Consider the following 13,892-nt stretch of genomic DNA (forward strand, 5'->3'; position numbering starts at 1 on the left):
CTATACATTTTGATTGGTTGTGAATTTTTTGTACAATTTTTTTCCTCCTGGTTTTTTTTTTTTTTTTTTTTCCCCTTTAATTTTTTTTTTTTTTTTTTTTTTTGTACTAAATTTCCTTGATGAGGGATGAGAAAGACACTTATCTGTAGGCAGAACAAATATTTTAAAACCTAGGGATTATTATAAAAGTTTAGTAAACTTTTCTTTTTGAGTTTTCCTCCAAAGTCCATGACTCCAGTAGTCCTGGGTAGTTTGCCTGGGTTTCCAGTACTCATCACTATCTCCCTCTTGTTAAGCAGGTCTAAAGTCTATTAGAGATCTGTTGGTGACCACCAAGATATGTGTGCCCCTACTGTACCCTATGCCAGTTAGCATACCCATTCTAGCCACGGTGGTTCATAGGCATTATAACTAGCCAAGACTGTTGGTAGTGTCTCTCCCTCCTAGCCCTGTCAGATCCTCTGGGCCGGTGTCCAAAGTCCATGTTGTTTTTAGCAATAGAGACTTACCTTCTACTTCTGGTAGGCAATGAAGGCAATACCGTATAAGGGCAAAAGCCTATAATGTTTTCATAGTCTCTAGACAGCTCTGACCAACAACTCAAAGGAGGGGGGCTCCTCATGCTTAGGATTTGTTAAAGACCCAGACTTCTTCAATTATCACGACTTTGCAAAGAACATTTATAACCTAAGCACAGTAATGCAATAGAATCATTAGGCTATCATTTTGATGATCTCATTTTTATAAGAGAAAAGAATCATGTTTTATGATGTATTTACATGAGTAGTTTCTGTTGCATGCTTGGACATGGCCTTCATGGGAAAGCAGAGAATTAAACTACTTCCTGACCTTTTCAGCTGGTCTGTAACTCCCCTGGGAACACGGTTGCCCCTCTGAGTAGGAACTGGTGACATTTCTGTCTCTGGATCAACTTACTTCCATGTTTGCTGTAATTTTTGACAGAAGATCCTGGAACTTGCAACACTTATATAAGCTTATAAACTCCATGTGAACAATGAGTAGAGAGCAAAGTAAGGCCACCAGGTTTCTTAACCTTTACAATCTGCATAACTCAGTAGATTTATTGTTTATGAAACAAGCATGTCTGCCATCTGCATTTAGGATGCTTTATTGAGTCTCTCAGTAATAAAAGACAAAAGCTGCTGACTGCTCTCTTATGATAGTGCTTAGCTACAAAACTTTGATCTTTCTTATAAACACAGCTGCCATCCTATCACTGAGCAAACTCCAGACAAGATGAGACTCTGGCCAACGTGAAGGTTAATCTCTACAGCCATCTCAAGTAAGAGCTTTCTAATGCTGTTTTAGGAAATCTCGGCTTTTGAGACAGTGCACAAAGAAAATAGGGTCCCAGACATCCTCTAAAGTAAGCCAGAGTTAACTAATGATGATCTTTACCACAGTGATAAGGAAGTAGAAAGTACTGCGTTTCGGTTCATTTCTGCTTAGACCGTAATCTGGAGAAATTACTTTTCTTAGTTCACATCAAGTTTAAATCAGACCAAAATAAGTTACTTTTTAATAAACTTCATGACAATATTTCTTTGGTCTGTCTTCCACTAACCCTAGTGAAAAATGAATTATTGGTTCATTAAAGCAAAGCAGATGTATTTTAACAAAGAAAATCATATTTTTCAATAATATTTAGATTCAGGAGTTTTATGGACCATGCCAAATCTCTTGTGGGTTCTTCTCCTTAGACTTGTGCGCTGGTACCTAAAGCTGTGTGATAAATGCTCAATCATGCATCCTGTCCAGGTTGCCCGGTCTTGGAGAACATGTGTGGACACATCCCTCAGCTGTAGCGTGTGGAGCTCTGCACTATTTATCTCGTAAGACTCCCCCGTACTTGATTTTCAACAAATCATGTGTACATCTGCTTCAGTGGTCTTACCGCTCCCTGGATTGGCCTGACAGATACATTTCACTCATGTCTGACCAGCCGTTCTGAAAGTGTGAAGTGTTACTGTCTGAGTCCTTTCTGTGCCGTACCACCTAGATGCTACAATCTCTGAGAAGTGTTCTATGCAGAGATAATCTTAACAAGACCTTGCATTATTGTTCCTCAAACCTACTGAAGGAAAAACACATAGAAAACAAATAATGTCATAGCATCACTATTAAAACCTTAGAAAGGACAGTTTCTTAGGATCCTGGAATAATAGACACTCCAAATTCAAATCTGCTTACATATCTCTAGTGGACTTTGATTTAATGTGTCCTGACATCTGCCACCTCCTACCCTCAAAATTTCAAACTAGGAAGGGGAAGTAGGACTGCCAGTAAGACCTTTATTCTCCAACATGTTGGAATGTACAGTCCTTATCCTGGAGGAAGTTAAGTTCCTACGTTAGTCCATCCAGGTTAGTCTTTTTTCTTGGTGGTTTCTACATGGTTCTGGGTTTGCCTCTGGTATTGACAGGAAAACCAGGATACTTCAGTCATTCCTGCCACAGTTACATAGGAGGAAGGCTTTCTAAAGCAAGGTACAGAAGGAAAACTAGTGGAATCTAGCCTAGAAAATAAAGGAGGAAAATAGTGTGCTTGACTAGAAAGATGGGATATTGTTACTGAATTCCAGAAATAATTTCCCATTTCCATTTAATATGCATACTTCCTCAGCAATATGTCTACTTTTGTCCAGTGACTATCGGATGTCTTGCAACTATCAGATTCCCCCCCCCCTCCCCTTCCCTCCCTCTCTCTCTCTCTGTCTTTCTCTACTTCAGAAAATAGCTCAGTTGTGAAGCATTTGCCTAGCACATGGAAGGCCCTAAGGTATAGTCCCCAATAATGAAAAAAAAAAAATAGAAATCAAAACAGGACAGAAGACTGATTCTCATGCTGGCCAACATCATTACCACTTTTCTGAGCTGTTGTTGTACTCATAATTTTTGGCCTGTTTTTTTTTTTTTTTTTTTTTTTTTTTTGGATCAGTTCTAACCCAACTCCAACGTCGTTTTGAAGTCCAGAAACAAAGCTTCAAGAGGAAACGTAGATGCTGAGCTGCTAGAGTCCGTCTCCATGACTGTATGAAGCTGTGATTCAAAGGAACCTGACTGCTTTCAGAGGTCCAGGCACTGAGTCGCTTACAGAAAAAGCCAGGCGAGGTTAATGAGAAAGAAGCGGCTGAGAGTAGCATCAGTTCGCTGCATCTTTAAAAAGTAGGCCTTTGCTTTAAAGGTGGGTAAAGATGGGCAGAACTAAGCAAAGGCTGGTGATCAAGGCCCGCCTTGTTTCTCCAAACAAATGGTGGGTCTGGTGCTGAATTCAGGATGTCCAGAACCATTTAAACTATTTAATCCTAAGATGTTTGCCCTGTCCTGCCTTCCTGAGAAAAGCCTCAATAAAGGCTATGGTGCTGCCTTGTCTCCTGAACAAGGTCTGACATTTCCCTCATCTGCCTGATGTGGAGTCTTGCCTCCTTTTCTTGGTTAGGACGGATGCTGAAGACCTACCTCTCCCTAGAGCAGAGTCAGCCTTGCTGCAGCGTTGGTGTAGGCAGCTAGAGCATTGTTAATGATGTGTCGACCGTAATCACCCTCTGGTTATGTCTCCTTTAAGCTGAGGCATGGGAGGCCAGGGAACTTTGACTCCCTAACTGACAACCGATAGACCCTTCCCTAGTGCTTTGGCTGCTTCGAGCAGAGATCTATCAACGAAGCAGCTAGCCGAATCACCCTCCCACCAGCAATGACCACTCTGAGGAGGCTAGCCAGTAACCACAGCTGCTTGCTATTAAAGTCATAGCTATACTCCTAAAGGCCCTGTCTCAGTTGCAGTTGTTTTAAACATCTCATACAGAGCTTTGAGCCACCAAAAAAACCCTTGATCAACTTGAGATTCATTTTTTCGGCCCAGAGCAGAGGAGGCATACTGCCTCTAATGGCCCAGTAGATGGTCTCTGACTGGTGTGAGGCCAGTTGGTCATTGCCGTGGTGAATGCAGGCACCCGCTTTCTAATGGTAAAAGCACACTGTTGGGCTCACTTTCTGAGTTGGCCAGAAAACTAACCCACTATCCCACCCTCCTCCCCCCTGCTTCTATGAGGGTGCTCCCCCGCCCAGTTCCCCCTTCCCTACCCTGGCATTCCCCTACACTGGAGAATCAAGCCTTCACAGGGACCAAGGGCCTATCTTCCCATTGATACCTGACAAGGCCATCCTCTGCTACATATGCAGCTGGAGCCATGGGTCACCCCATACGTACTCTTTGGTTGGTGGTTTAGTCCCTGGGAGCTCTGTGGGATCTGGTTGGTTGATATTGTTGTTCTTCCTATGGGGCCGCAAACCCTTTCAGGTCCTTCAGTCCTTTCTCTAACTCCTCCATTGGCGACCCGGTGATCAGTCCAATGGTTGGCTGTGAATATCCACCTCTGTATTTGTCAGGCTCTGGCAGAGCCTCTCAGGAGACAGCTATAACAGACTCCTGTCAGCAAGCACTTCTAGGGATCTACAATAGAGTCTGGGTTTGGTGACTGTAATATGGAATGGATCCCCAGGTGGGGCAAGACTACAATCCTTAGACGGCTTCTCTAGAGAGGTCTTCCCTTGCCTGTGTTTGATTTCTCACCTTCAGCAGAGTGAAGGAAGGACAGCAGCAGACACTGCAGCAGTGACAGTGGATGAGTTGGGCAAGAAGCAAAGCAAATTAGGAATGAGAAGAACTAGAAACTGGGCACTGCAGGTTTTGCTTACTGGAGATCAACCTGAGATTATCCAAGCCTAGGACCAAGAATCCTAACACCCTGGGCTCAAGAGCTGTGACCCTGGGCATTTACAGCCTGTATGAGAGAGCATTAGAAGATATCATATACTTCTGCTTGCTGAAGCCAAAGGTGACAACTGCCAAGGCCCAGAGCTATGAGCCTTCAGCCAGGCATCACAGAGCCAGAAACTGTAAGCCACTGGGTCTGTCAATCCAAGCTATAGGACTTGGATGCTGTGGTGGTTTGAATAAGTTTGGTCCCCATAGATTCATGTGTTTGAGTGCTTGGCCATAGGGAGTTGCATTTTTAGGTTGTGTGGCCTTATTGGAGGAGGCGAGTCACTGTCTAGGTGGGCTTTGAGGGCTCCTATGCTCAGACTCCACCAATGACCCATCCAGCAGGTCCAGTTATTCGCGGGTCTCCAGGGGACCTTCTCCTAATAACCACATTGGGGGGGGGGGTAGAGAGAGACGAGGACCTTGTGCGAATAACGAAACGGAACCATTCTGAATTGCATCAAAGCCCCAATGTTTTGAGAAAGGCCCAAGACTTAAATGCACAAGCGAAAGGGGAAGTACAGATACTTATCAGTGGGAGGGGTGGGGCAATACAAGCAAAAGGAGAAGTACTTATGGGAGGGGGGCAATAGAAATTCTTTCTTTTGGCAGCTACGCTGGGAAGCAGGAACTTGGTGGTATCAGGGCATCGGTGATGACTTAGGGCTGGAACATCCCATGGTTGTTCTCAGAATCGATGTGTTGGTGGCCCGCTTTTGACCCTCTTTTCTTCTGGGGGGGGGCCCAATTTAGAGATCAGGACAATAGTGTTGTCTTAATAGCTCCCAACACACCAAGTGTGGAATCAGACTATCCCCCTGGCTGTCTTTGGATGGAGATACAGAACTCTCAGCTCCTCCAGCACCATTTCTGCCTGCAGGCTTGTTATGCTTCCCATCATGATGATAATGGTCTGAACTTCTGAAACTGTAAGCCTACCCTAATTACATGTTTGGCTTTGTAAGAGTTGCCTTGGTCATACTGTCCCTTCATAGCAATGAAACCCAAACTAAGGTGCTCACCTTGATTTGCCGGCACAAGAATGGCTTCCCACATACCTATAATTCTTACCCAATAAGAAATAAGAGCAAATAGAGCAAATTCTTACCCAAATAAGAGCAGAAAGATCCTAGCCAACTGACCAATAACACTTTCAATGCTACTAGTTTCTTTGTATCAGTCACCTCCTTAAATAAAAGTCCCAGGATTAGAAAAGTGAGATAGAATTTTCTCCTCCAAAGCCTTCTAATTAATTAGTTAACTAATTAGTAAATAAAATTAAAAACCTACAGAATAACACTGGGCTGTCTATAGCTTTACTGAGGACTTTCTGACTGAATGTGTTTCAGCCCCTTCCCTTGAGGTGATTGGCTTTCTAAAGAGGAATCTCGTCTCCCACCAACAGCATATTAATTTATGGTCAGTGTTCCGAGTGGTCTTGAGAAAGCCAGATCACTTAGCAGTAGTCTGAAACAGACACACTGGAATAATTAGACTACAATTGCTTCCCTAAACTGGGTCTCCACAGAGGGTTCCATCACTCTTGAGGCCTGGGGTCTGGAGGAGGGGAGAAGAGCTTCGAAGGAGCATTTCATTCTTCCTGGGATTTGGAACTAGTTCTGTGCATTCCAGACCTTCTCATCTGTTCTCCCACCTAAGAACTTATCCGAGAAAGAGCTAAAGCCATCTACCAATCACCCACTGCCACGCACTCTGGTCGAGTCAGCTTCAGCCGAGAGGCTTGAAAGTCACTCATGAGGCAAAGAGCTTCAAGGAAGCTCTCTTTTTGGAGTCTGGCGTTCCCTTTAACCCGTACATTAATTTTCCATTCCCGTGTTATTCTAGTATATAGATCCACGTGCTCTCTTTCAGTATTTTCCTATTATAAGTGCCTTTTAAGATTGAATTCTGACATAGCTAAAGCCTTCCGCCAGTGTTCCAACAGTCCTAGAACATCCTTGAGCAAGACCATGGGCTTGAAATTTAGTAAGAATGTAAAAGCTAAGTCACTCCCTTACACAGGAATTTACCATCACTAAGGAAGAAGGAAGTTTCAGACCAAAGGAGAAACCAGAATAGATACTTAGAACTATAGCGAAGTTACACCCATACACACGTATTTACAATGGCCTAAGGGGAAGGTGGACTATACAATGGACTAAAATAGGAACTATGGCAAGGGCACGAAGCCCTTGACCCTCCTTCTAAGATTAAGTGAATCTTGGGTGGAGCCCTTTTTGAGCCCAGTTGTTAACAATGAATTCTATCCCAGGTGGTTCCTGTTAGACCTTTTGTGTTAGCATTCCTCTGTTTTATGTAAGATTCCAGTTACCTCATTTTGTACCTTGCGGGTATGTCCCCCAACTTCCTTAGTGTCTTCTGTATAAAAAGTCTGATGCTCGAGTTGTAAAAATACATTCAGATTCCACACGACCTCTCCTGTGTGCATCTGTTTGTCACTCATCCGACGCTTTGCCCACCCGCGAGGAGAGACCGATTCCACGCAGACAAAGGGCCCCAGAGGGTCTGCGGCAACCCACAAAAACAAAAGTAAGTGCTTAAAGTTTGAAAGACTGGTTTATTTGGGTGAATAAATGTGAGAAGGGACAGGTAGCGTCTCTATCCTTAAAGTCAGTGTTCACTGTGATCTGCTCAGCTTTCTGCCACAATTCACTGTAGTAAATGAAATCTGGCTATACAGTTTTTTTGGTGTTTTGTTGTTGTTGTTTTGTTTTGGTTTGGTTTGGTTTGGTTTTTTTTGTTTTTGTTTTTGTTTTTTTGCCAGGGTAGGGAACGCATACACGAAAGTATATATGTCAGAAGATTCCTCGTAGTTTGCCAAAACTGCTAGGTAGGGATTGTTTTTTACTAGTCCTAGGAAGTCCATTTTTGCACTGGGAAGGGCACTGCTGTCAGAACTATGGATGATGCATGAACCATCCTCATCCAGGACCCAAGAAGGCAGTCAGAAACAGCCGTGCTTTCTGCTGACTAGACATCGCATCTTCCAGCATTATTTATTTATACTTATTGATACGTATCATATATCAAACAACTCCTGTGGTCCTTTGACCAACCGGGAAGTTAGCCATGGACAGTGCCGTATTATATTCACACAAACACTGCTTACAACTAGGCAGTGGGTAGTGGTGATTTTTTTTTTTTTTGTCTCACCCCTCACTCTCTCTTGGATTTTCCCTCTTCAGACCTGGAACCTGTCTTCACTCTAGAGAGGCAGAATAGCCAACAGATTAAGCTGTTCCCCAGAAAGGCTGCGAGTTATGAGTTATACCTAAGTCAAGAGTTCGTGGAAGACAAAGGCATGAAAGTGCAAAGGTCTAAGTGTCTTCCAGAGACACTTGTTAAAAGTTTGCTATGCAGCAAACATTGGGCTTGAATTGAAGTAGAAGTCAAGGCAGTCTGTACCCTAAGTTGACTCCCAACAGGGCTCTAAGCAAACAGGCAAGTAACTTAGTCCATTGATCAAAAGGTATATTTGCTAAGATTAAGCAGAGCTGACTGGCAGCATATTCAGATGAATGACAACCTTGGGCAGATTAGAGAGACTAAGGATGGGGTGGTATGACTTCTAATGGTTGGGATATGGAAAGTTGTAAGGAAGCCTTCCAAAGCCACCATCACAAGAAACAACAAAATAAAGCAACACTCAAATATTCCCATGGGAGTCCTGAGACGAAACGACAGCCTGACCCTAATGAACCACATTGTGAAGAGGCTGCTCTTCAGAAGCACAGGTGAACATGGCGCTATGGAAGGGAAACGGCAGATGGAGAAAGAAAAGCATCCTCCTACAAGAAGACTTAAGAAATCAGGTGGATCCTTGCTAACAATATAAGCTGTGGGGACAGACCTGGGTCTGGAAGGCCCCCAGTCAGAAAATTAGATCCCCTGCAGAGTTCCTAACAGGAGCAGCATGTAGGTCTTGGCAGATGTTCACTCTATCCTGCACAAAGAGGCACACTCAGAGGCACAAATGAGCCAATGAAAGACCATGCTGATGGTGTTGGGGAGAAGGGAGCAGCCATTGAAATGATGTACTGGGGTGAGTATCTAGGGCTCAGGTAGAGGAACTGTCTTTTCCTTGAATCAAGGACAGTGCATCCAAAACTAAGGGAAGGCAAGTAAATGTTTAAAGACTTTGATATAGATCAGAAATGGATGGAGCATAGGGACCATTGCAAGTCTAGCCTCAAGACAGATTAAGGGCTTCTGGTGTAGGCCAGCCAATGGTAGTTATATACCACAGACGACAGTCATAGAAAAAAAGCACTTAAGTGTTGCCAGACAAGTATGACAAAAGGGGACAAGCAAACTTATAGTTCTTATAATAAAACACAGGGGACAAACTGAGGCCATACAGGAAGGGAGAGGTAGTGAAAATGGAAACTTTTAGGAAATCTACAACCCTGTATCTCCTTGAAATAACAGGGAATCGTCACTCATGACACCCCAAGAATATGCTGCCTTAACAAGACCCAAACAAGTATAACACCAGTAGGCATGTTAACATGGACATGGAAAAACCTCACAGAATCCTGACCCTTAACAAAGAACTATAGGCAACTAAGGTAGGCTAAGAGTAGGAGAAACAGTCTTCTCTAGGAATGAGCCTTTATGCAGTGCCAACTGGCCAGTCTTGAAATCATACACATATAAGTAAAATTACATAGACTGGCCAAATTGTATTTACATAGTTGTGCATATATGCACATATGTGTATGCATACACAAACATTCATATTGCATATATATTTATTAGTATATTGCATATATGTGTGTGTATATATATATATATATATATATATTCCATGAATTTTAGAGAGAGTATGGGAGGAGATGAAATGAGGTAAGGGAAGAAGAGAAACAACATAATTGTTTTTTTAATTTCAAAAATAAAAAAAAATTAAAGCCCCAGGAACAAAGAGTGGCCTTCCTGTAGTTCAAAACTATTAAAGTTGTGACAAGAGAGTAAGCCGGAAAGGCAAAACATAGAAATGTTTCAGTAAAAAATGGAGAGGGTGAGGATGCAATAAGAAGCTACAGGGACTGGAGATTAAGCATCAGCAAGTTCTATGTTTAAAGAGGAAGAGCATTTTGGAGGACAGTTAAAGGAACTGATAAAACAGGGTATCTTAGGGTTTTACTGCTGTGAACAGACACCATGACCAAGGCAACTCTTATAAAAATCAGCATTTAATTGGGGCTGGCTTACAGGTTCAGAGGTTCAGTCCATTATCACCAAGGTGAGAGCATGGCAGTATCCAGGCAGGCATGGCACAGGAGGAGCTGAGAGTTCTGTCTTCATCCAAAGGCTGCTAGTGGAAGACTGACTTCCAGGCAACTAGGGGGAGGATCTTATACCCACACCCACGGTGACACACCCATTCCAACCAGGTCACACCTATTCCAACAAGGCCACACCTTCAGATGGTGCCACTCCCTGGTCCAAGGATATACAAACCATCACACAGGGTATCCATATTATCTCTAGACATTCAAAAGAGGACGAGCAAGAAAAAGCCAACTATGAGAATAGCATCTCTTAGAGCGTGAACACAGAACTGTGGAGGCATGTTTACAGAGGAGGTTAATGGTCCAATGAGGAGCAAAGGAAATGGCCATCTCCTCCCCCCGCCCCATAATACAGAAAGGGGTCTAAAGATGAGGAAAGGACCAGAGAGAGGTTACACAGGTGGCATTATCCTCAGGAGAGGCTAAGGGGGACTTTGCCCATTGCTGGTTTCTGCCTGTCAGAGCAGGGGGTTGGGAGCTAGGAAGGATAAGGTCATCAGCGTAGCACACCATCTTCTGTACATGCTGTGGGGTTCCTATCTCTGTTTTATTCCTCTAACTATTATATCTTCAAAACTAAACAGCAGGTCCTCTAAAATGATAAGCCTGAATTCATCGATCTATTAGGTTCTGTTCTTCAGGGCACACTTTAGCGTAGCCATTATGACACTATTAATCTCTCCGGTATTTGTTTCCCGGTCTAGACTGTGAGCAACTCCACATCCGTTATCATGTTTATATACACGAGAATCCACGCTTTATCTCTTCTTTTGTTCACTTCTATATGCCTGTTTTTAATAAGTTGAATACATACCATGGGATATGTTTGACGAGATGGCTGAAGGGATGGATAGAAGGATGACTCTTTAATGCCAAGGACCGTGTCTGCATCATAATAAGCCCTTAAAATGGCATGTTTAATTTATTAATGAGTTTTCACTGGAAAGCAGCATGACAGGTACTAATTGAAGACTCAAGAGAAAAGACTAGCCTTTGCTCAAAGGAATTTACAGCCTAGTGGAAAAATTCCAGGTCGTATGGACTTTATCAAGGGGAGAAAACAGAACATAAGTACGGTTGCCTAGAACTGTCACAGTGTGTATGTTATTTATGTTCGTGGCACAAGTACAGTTTAGGCATACTTCCTTTTATTGTGGTTAGTTTTACTGGGCTTTCCAGATAATTGCTTCTCTCTCTCTGTCTCTCTCTGTCTCTCTCTCTGTCTCTCTGTCTCTCTGTCTCTCTCTCTCTCTCTCTCTCTCTCTCTNTCTCTCTCTCTCTCTCTCTCTCTCTCTCTCTCTCTCTCTCTTTCCCTCTCTCTCCCTCTCTCTCCCTACAAACTGAAGCTCTGTGACGACTGTATGGAGCATGTCTATTTCTTAGACCCTTTTCCAACAGTGTGTGCTTACTCCAGGCATCTATGTCACATCTTAGAAGTTCTCAGCATTTCTAACCTTCTTGTTGAGTCTGTTACAGTAATTTGGCATCCGTAACCATTGATGTTACATGATTGTTTTGGAGTGCCACAAATCATGCCCATAAAAGATGGCAGACTTAACCTATAAGCATTGTCTGTGTCCTGACCAGTCCATCCACCTATGTCTCCCTCGAGCCTCTGAAACACAATAATGGGCCACACTAGAATCCACAGACCCATAGAAGCCAAATAGCAAGGAGGACCCAAGGGAGGATGCTTGAATCTTTCTCAGAAAGGGAAATAAAATAAACATTGGAGGTGGAGGGACAGAGGGAGGGAGGAGGGGATAGAGGGGGGGAGGGAACTGGGTGGGAAAGGGGTTGGGGATGGGAACAGGGTTTTGAGATCAAGTGTAGGAAGAGCCTAGAGAAAAGACTGTAAATAGGCAGCAGGGGGGATGTCTCTAGGACATGGGAGACCTGAGATGAGGGACGCTCCAGGGAGTCTATGGGGGTGACTCTGGCTGAGACTCCTAGCCGTGGGGCTGTCCTTGACCTTTGCCTCTCTGAAGATCATTCCCCTAACTGGGCTTCAGTGGGAGAGGATGTACCTAATCTTGCAGTGACTTGATGTACCAGAGTGGGTTGATATCCAGGAGAGCCTTCCCTTCTCACAGGAGAAGGAGATGGGGAGAGGCTGGCAGGGGGGCAGGAGGAGGGGGACTGAGATCAGGATGTAAAATAAACAAATAAATAAATAACAGCAAACAATAAATGAAAACAGTAAATTCACACATGGTGGTGCATTACATTCCCAAGTGAACTGAGAACCTCCTCGATCTCATTTAAAACCAAAAAGAGTTAAGGATGGTGAAGAAGCTGTGAAGAGAGCACCGACCTGCCCAAAGCCACGCCCGTTTCTCTCAAACAATCTAGTTGCAAAAGCTTTTAGACGATGTACTTATTGGATTTTATAAAACTTATTGTTAAAACTTGCAAGTAAAAAAAAACTTTTTGAGAAGAACTTTCTGAAGGGAATTAATATGAATGATAATAAAAACCAACCTAAAATGCTTTGTTATTAATATGGAGAAAGCTATTGGTCTGCATAGCAAGTCAGTCCAGCCACCATATTCTCCTTCGTCAAAGCCTAATCCAGAACAAGGTCTTGATCGTCTTCAGTTCTATGAAAATTGAGACAGGGGAAGGCCCCACCAGAGAAAGGCAAGTTTGATGCTGGCAGAAGTTGTTCAATGACGTTGTTGGCAAGTGATGATGCAGAAGATGCAGCAAGTTATCCCTTAGGTCTAGAAATGGTCAGTGAGGAAGGTGGCTATGCTAGCCAACCAGCTTTCAACCCAGAGGGAACAGCCTTCTACTGGAAGATGCCAAGTCAGACTGTTATAGCCAGAGATATGTCAATGCCATTGTCAAAGCCTCCAGGGCCAGACTGATTCTTTTGTTAGGGCTTAAAGAAGCTGGTGGGTTTTCATTGAAGCCAATGCTAATTTACCATTCTGAAAAACCAAGGGCCCTTGAGATTTATATTGTCTATTCTTTCTGTGCTCTGTAAATGGAACAAAGTCTACCTGATATGATCTTGATTTCTATGTATCTCAAGTAGCTCGATGGATTGTCTGGATGGTCAAAGACTTGGAAAAATCACGACTGGAAAATTGGTGAGAAAGACATCTGGGGAAGAAGTATGTGGTTAGATCTCTCCAAATGGGCAAAGGATGTAAAGATATTTGTGTCCCATGTAAATGCTCACCAAAAGGTGACTTCAGCTGAGGAGGAGTTCAATAATCAAGAGGATTACCCATTCTGTGGACAGTCAGCCTCTTTTTGCAGCCAGCCGTGTCATTGCTGGATGGGCACAAGAACAAAATGGCCAATGGTAACCTAGATGGGGGTTATGCTTGGGCTCAACAACATGGACTTCCAGTTACCAAGGCTGACCTGGCTACAGCTGCTGCTGAATGCCAGATTTGCCAACAGCAGAGACTAACACTGAGCCCCAGACATGGCACCATTCATCAAGGTGACCAGCCAGCAACCTGGGGTCAGGTGGGTCACTTCCTCTGTGGAAAGGACAACATTTTGCTCTTACTAGAGTAGATACTTATTCTAGTTAAGTATTTGTCTTTCCTGCACATAATGCTTCTGCCAAAATCACCATCTGTGGACTGACAGACTGCCTTATCCATCATCATGGTATTCTACACAGTATTGCTTCTGACCAAAGAACTCATATCACAGCCAGAGAAGTCTGACGGTGAGTCCACGATTATAGAATCCACTGATCTTACCATATTCCCCATCATGAAGTAGCTGGTCTGATAGAAAGATGGAATGGCCTTTTGAAGACACGGTTGCAGT

The sequence above is a fragment of the Mus caroli genome, chromosome 10 (genome assembly GCF_900094665.2).
Source record: "Mus caroli chromosome 10, CAROLI_EIJ_v1.1, whole genome shotgun sequence".
In the NCBI taxonomy this organism is placed as follows: domain Eukaryota; kingdom Metazoa; phylum Chordata; class Mammalia; order Rodentia; family Muridae; genus Mus; species Mus caroli.